This window comes from Sceloporus undulatus, chromosome 11 (genome assembly GCF_019175285.1).
Source record: "Sceloporus undulatus isolate JIND9_A2432 ecotype Alabama chromosome 11, SceUnd_v1.1, whole genome shotgun sequence".
NCBI lineage: Eukaryota > Metazoa > Chordata > Lepidosauria > Squamata > Phrynosomatidae > Sceloporus > Sceloporus undulatus.
Genome location: NC_056532.1, coordinates 10,933,908 through 10,940,476, shown reverse-complemented (window position 1 = coordinate 10,940,476; position 6,569 = coordinate 10,933,908).

Here is a 6,569-nt window from a genome sequence, read left to right as displayed (position 1 = left end):
GCCTTTGTAGCTCCTCCAGAGCAACTCTGTGGTCAACTTTAACCAAAGGTTGCACTGAAGGACCTAGAGAATACTAGAGAGAACTAGGCACTAGGCATTTGTAACTCCTCCAGTGAAAGTCTATGGTCAAGGCCTGGCAGATGTTGATCACAGAGTTGCACTGGAGGACCTAGAGATGCCTAGAGAGGTGTAAAAACATAATGTTTTGTTATTTGTGGTTTTCCCAGTTCCATGTGGGTCCTGTGCCCCTAACCCCAGGGAATGTGGAGGGACGGGTGTACTGCATATACTCATGTATAAGTCTAGAAATTTTAGTTTGAAAATTGAACCAAAAAACCCGAGTTGACTTACCCATGGGTCAATGTGAATAAAAGGAAAACTGGTGAAAAGCAAGAATATAATCTGTCCTGGAAACACAGACCCCTTCTATTCTCTCATCCAGACAGCCATTAGTATGACCACAAACAGTTATATCTGCTGGAATTTTGTTCTTTGGCACTGTATTCCTTTGCTTCATCCTTTGTTACATGCCACTAAAGTTTTGCCCCCAACTTATCCACAAGTCATATCAAAACCCATAATTTTGTCCCCCAAACTTGCCCTTGATTTATACATGAGGTCAACTTATAGTCGAATATATACAGTATGATCAGTTATGTTCAATGTGATCAGTTATGTTTATATTGTGCATTGGACAGAAGGAGCATTATTTACCATTCCTGCGGTTTAAGATAATGCAAAAATGCAGTTCAGAGCAGTGGATTTGTGACTTCTGAAGTTTTTCCAAGCACCCTCTATCCATGTTTCTTTGGGAATTGAATTATTGACTAACCAGAATATGACCATATTTTAAGAAAGCAAAGGCCTAGGGTCCAGACATTGTTGGATGTCAGCTCTCATCATTCCTCATTGTCGGTTTTGTTGGCAGGGGCTGATGGGACTTGCAGCCCACCTCTGGCTAGCACAGGCCCATTTGAAGGGAAATGTTATGATGTTGAGATCATTTTGGTTAGGTAGCTTTAATTTACAGTAAACCTATGAATGAGAGAACACTAAGCGACTTGGCATTAACAGCCCCGTTTGAGTTGGTGCCTTTCTTGACTGGGGCTCCATCTGCACTGCAGAAATAATGCAGTTTTGACACCATTTTAACTGCTATGGCTCAATGCTGTATCTGAAATTGCACCCTTGAGAACAGTAACCTTGGGTTGATTGTTTTTGGGTCTCTTTTGAAGAAGGAAAGAAAGAGAAAAACCCATGAGGGCTAGAAGCTTGATCTGGGATCTGTAGTTTTGTGAGATATTTAGCCTTCTCTGTCAGAGAGCTCTGGGACCACAACAGGCTACAAATCCCAGGATTTTATAGCATTGAGCCACTGCAGTTAAAGCGCTATTTCTGCAGAGCAGATGCAGCTTTGGTCAGTGTGGTCTTCCTCTTTTCCTACAACCTTTGACTTTATTAAGTGTTAGCATCTTTTCCAGTGAGCGATGTGATGTTGAGATCTTCTAAGTCGGACTCTTCCTTGCTCAAAGTTCTTGCCTCTCTTCGGATCGACACTTGACAAAGAATATGCGTTTGCGTGTTTCAGCCCAAGACAGAATGCTTTGTCAATTCAAGCAACACATAAAGAGTGATTTCTTCTTGTTAAATATCCCCTAGGCTCCTGTGGGACGCTTTTGGGAACAAGATGCAGCAATCTCGGTGAGCTTATTCTGTGGCACGCTTAAACCATTGAGCAAAGAGAAATGTTCTCGGCGCCACTGTATATAAAGAGAGCTGGGATTAGATTTCGATTTGCTCCCAGTGCGATGAAGTGCCTTCCCTGTTTTTCTGCCTTTAAAATCAGATTTCCTACAGATCCCCTTGTGAGATAGCAGGGTATAATGGTGTGCGGGAGTGTGTCTGTGTGTGTGCATGTGTTTGTATGTGAGAGAGAAACTACTGGAATGTACAGACCAAACGCCAGGCCGAATTTGCTCTCTCAACCTTGGACCAAATGCAGTCCTGGCAAACAGCATCTTCAGCTATTTACCTCCATTGGCTTACATTTCAAATGCGTTATCTTAAAAATTCCATTTGTTACCCATTTGCAGTCTTGGTGCACAATTTTCAAGCATGGCTTATCCCAGGGTGCATGTACACGATAGAAGTAAAGCAATTGGACACTACTTTAAGTGCTGTAGCTGCAGCCTATGGAGTCCTGGGATTTGCAGTTTTAGATGGTCTTTGGCCTTCTCTGCCAAAGAGTACTAGTGGTGCCTCAACAAACTACAAATCCTGGGATTCTGTAGGATGGAGCCATAGTGGTTAAAGTGGTGTCAAACTGCATTATTTCTTCAGCATAGACCCACCTCCATGGTTATAGTCTTTCACATGACAATGGACTTTATCACACAGGATGGATCCCATGCAGAAACTGGATTTAAAAGGGAAACAACCCAAAAGTTGGTTGCTTTTCACACAACGTTTGGGGTTAACCCAAACAGAAAGTAAAGATAACCCGCAAAAGTTTTTCAGACAACTTTGGCATCAATGAGAAATAGCGCCACATTAATCCGAACGGACAGTTGACAAAGCCTGCTCCTTTTTACTTTCGGGGAACTTTCGAAAGTAAAAAGGAGTGGTTTTTTTCGGATTGATGTTGCGTTATTTCTTATTGACATCAACGCGTCGGAAGAGCAACCAGCTTTTGCATGTGTTTTGCAGACGTTTAAATCCTGGGGTTTAACCAATTTGGCCCCAATTTACCTGTGTGTGATAATGTCCTATGTATGTATTTTCCCCCTTCGGAAGTGGCGTGATAATAAAATCTTGTCAATGGACAGACACATGTAACCAGTTCTCGTAAAATGATTCTTGAGTTCTTTCTCCCCTAAATCTGAAATTGCACCCTTGAGAACAGCAACCTTAGGTTGAATGTTTCTGGGTCTCTTTTAAAGAGGGAAAGAAAGAGAAAACCCATGAGGGCTAGAAACTTGATCTAAAAATCAAAAACTTCCCTTTAGGTGACATGTATAGATGTTGTATTGACTTATCACAGTAGATGCTGCTGTGAACAGGGAATGTGTTTTTGCAGGTAGCTTTTTCTGTTTTGAACTCCGCCCTTCCTACAAATCCCAAAGAGGCCTGAGGCCACAGTGATAAGCCAAAATCAAAATCAAAATCCCAAAACCGTTGGTGAGAAAAATGTATATTTCACCTTAAGAGTTTGCACATCTGTAAGGCTTACAGGTTGTTTCTGAGAGATAAAGTGATCAAAAAGCAATAAGCATATTTTTAAATGGGAATAGTTAAAAATGCACATAATTGGGGCGGGGGATGTATGACTCAATGGGGAAAATTTGTGCAAATTAGGTAAATTTGCCAAATAAATGCAAATTAAGAAAAAATGTGTGAGAATGCAGAATGGAGACACACATGCTAATTAGGAAAATGTGCAAATGTCAGTGAAGGAAGAAAACCCAGCGTTCAGATATGAGGGTAAGAAAATTCAGGTTCGATTTGGAGAGGTTTTCCATTTTTGCATCTCTAGTTAGTTGTGATTACTTCTTTTCCCACAATAATGAAAGCCAAACATATGCATATGAAAAACAGCACTGCACAGAGATGTCTCCAAGTAACACTATATATCAAAATCTCCTACAGTGAAGTCAAGATGTTGCAGTGCCCATTTTCTTAAGTATGGCATGAACGGTCTGGATGACATCTGGTGCGTTAAGCACCAAACACAAGGTATTGTTGTTGTTATTGTTATTGTAGTTAGCTGCAAGTGAGTCAACCTCGACTCATGGTTACCCTTGGATGAGGCATCTCCAAATCCCCCATCCACCTCTGCTTTGCTTAGGTCTTATAGGTTCAGGCCCATGACCTACCTGATAGAATCTGTCTATCTGGCATGTGGTCTTCCTCTCTTTTTACTTCCCTTTTACCTTTCCTAGAATTAATTCTCTTTTCTAGTGAGTTATATGTTCTTATGGGTGCCTTGTGTGTGTGTAATATATTTAAAATTTACTTCAATCATATTCACATAACTACCACAATCAAAGTCTCTTCCGTCAAAAATAATATGTACATTTGTTCAGGTGGACCCTTTGTTTTTTGTGGTAGTGTGGATTTTTAAAGATTTTTGAAGATTTGAAGATTTGTGGATTTGGTTAATGTGTTCTTTCTGCGAATCTCTAGATTCTCCAGCGTGGCTATTCTGGAAGTTGACCATAGACAGTCACACTTAAAGACCTAGAGATCCTTAGAAAAAACACTTCTCTATGCATATGTGTGTCCTCCAAGGTGATTCTATGGTCAACCTCTGGCAGATGTTACCCACAGAGTTGCACTACAGGACCTAGAGATTCACAGGGGTCCTGTGCCTCTAAGTGCAGCGAATGTGGAGGGCTCATTCTATAGTCAAAGGAATCTAGTAGAAACATACTCTGTTAATAAAGGCTCTGACTTTTGCAAAGTTTTTTTACACATGTCCAGTCCTCCCCTTGTCTTCTTCATCCCTTGTCTAGATGCATGAGTGTTTTAGCAGCATTAGTACTGGAAGGATAGTGAAATGGCGGTGGAGAAGACACAGACTTGTGGCATTAGGTTGCAGCACTGTGTCTTCAGTAAGCAATGCAACAAAGCTTGAGCTGGTAAGGAGCAGGATTTTGTTCTAGCCATTCCTTCTCTAGCCCTGTATGCCTACCTACAAGGTAAGCAGCAGCTTCCACCAGAAGAAATCTTGTAGCACCTTTGAGGCTGACTATTGAGACTTTCCATGCTATTTCCACTTCTGGTCCCAGATTTTCTGTTAAAGACATAATGCTCAGGCACGCATCTGCTTGTTATGGGAGATATACCCATATAGGAGGTAAGCAAGCAAAGAGGACCAGTAATGCCTTCTGTTATCATTCTGGCACTTCAAGCATTTCTGAAGTACAGTTCTGGAGTGTCCTCGATTTCCAGCAAACCTTTTGCTCCTGCAAAGCCCAACCGAATTACATATGCATTAGCAAAAAATAAAATAAGAAAACCACACACACAGAAATGCTAAAACACCACTGCCACCGGAGACCTTTTTTTGCAAAAAGTCTACGCACTCGGTAGCTAAGTGGCTAATTTGGGTAATATCCGCCGCCGTTGAGAATGCTTCTCCTTATGCATGCTATTGACTCTTGGAGATGCGTTACTTTCGCTCAGATAAATGGACTCGCGGCTGCATTCTGTGATGAGGGAGAGGCATCGATCCAGTGTGGCCGGTTACTTTAATCCGAGGTATTGCGTTCCCCCCGTGGAGATTTTCCCCAAGGCGTTCTCCATTACCCACTCCTGACAGCTGAATGTGACAGCTCGAATTACCTCGGCTGCACAATCGAAATAGCGACTCTTTCCCTCTCCTTTGCCCAGCCGCCAACCTCCGCGCAGGCACCAGGCTTGTCTCGTTTCTAATTAAGCAGTAATGCCTTCTGTCTGGATTGCTAAATGTCCAGGGCCAGAGACAGCCTGCGAGGAAATGTTGTAAACAGAAACAAGTGGAATAAGTTCCCTTTCCCCCTAACCTTTCTCTTTCTCTGTCTCCCCCTCCCAAATATTATTGATCCCCATGACACACGCAGGGCCTGTGCCAGTGTCAAACCTGCCCCTGGGCAACGCTCGCTTCCGTTGGGCCGAACACAAGGAGGTCGATCCGTACAAAAGAATGGAAAGAAAGAAGAAAACCGCCATTTCGTCGTTTCGTCACTTTCTTTCCTCTGACCTTCCGACACGCAAAGCGAGCAGCTGGCATCTCGGGTTATTTAGGTATGTGCTGTTGAGTGAGGACCTTCCGCAGAAAATGCAGGCCTTTCTGTGCAACCTTTCCTTTCTTTTTCTTCCAGCTGGAGAAGCATCAATAAATCCCAGTCAAAAGATAGCTCTTCATACCCTGCAGCTGATTTGGTGGCGGCAGTCCATGTTCTAAAAGAGTTTATTTTTGACGTTTCCCTGGGAATAAACTCTTCTAATCTAGAACATGGCCACATAGCCCGAAAAACCCACAAAAAACTATGGATGTCGGCCATGAAAGCTTTCGACATCACAGTCCAAATTAATCCTCTGTCATCCCACCTTTTCAGTGCTTTTTAAAATGTCCCAGTTTCATTTTCCTCTTCCTGCTTTTCTCCTTTGTCCACAGCTTACTTCAGTTACTACAAACCAAATTCAGAGTACAAAAGTAGTTGGTGCTAGCTGCCTTCAAGTCGACTTTGGCAATCCTATGAATGAGAGCTCTCCAAGTCATCCTATTTAACAACCTCAGATCTTGCAAACTTAGGTCAGCCATGGCTTTCTTGATCGAGTCTATTCATCTGTAATGCAATCTTCCTCTTTTCCTACTGTTTTCTATTTGGCCTAGCATTATTCTCTTTTCCAGTGAACCAAAGTATGACAGTCTCAGTTTAGTCATTTTGGCTTCTAGGGAAAGTTCAGGCTTGATTTACTCTAACACCCATTTATTTGTCTTTTTAGCAGTCCATGGTATCCATAGAACTCCTTTTCAGCACCACATTTCAAATAAGTTGATTTTCTCCCTATCAGCTCTCTTCACT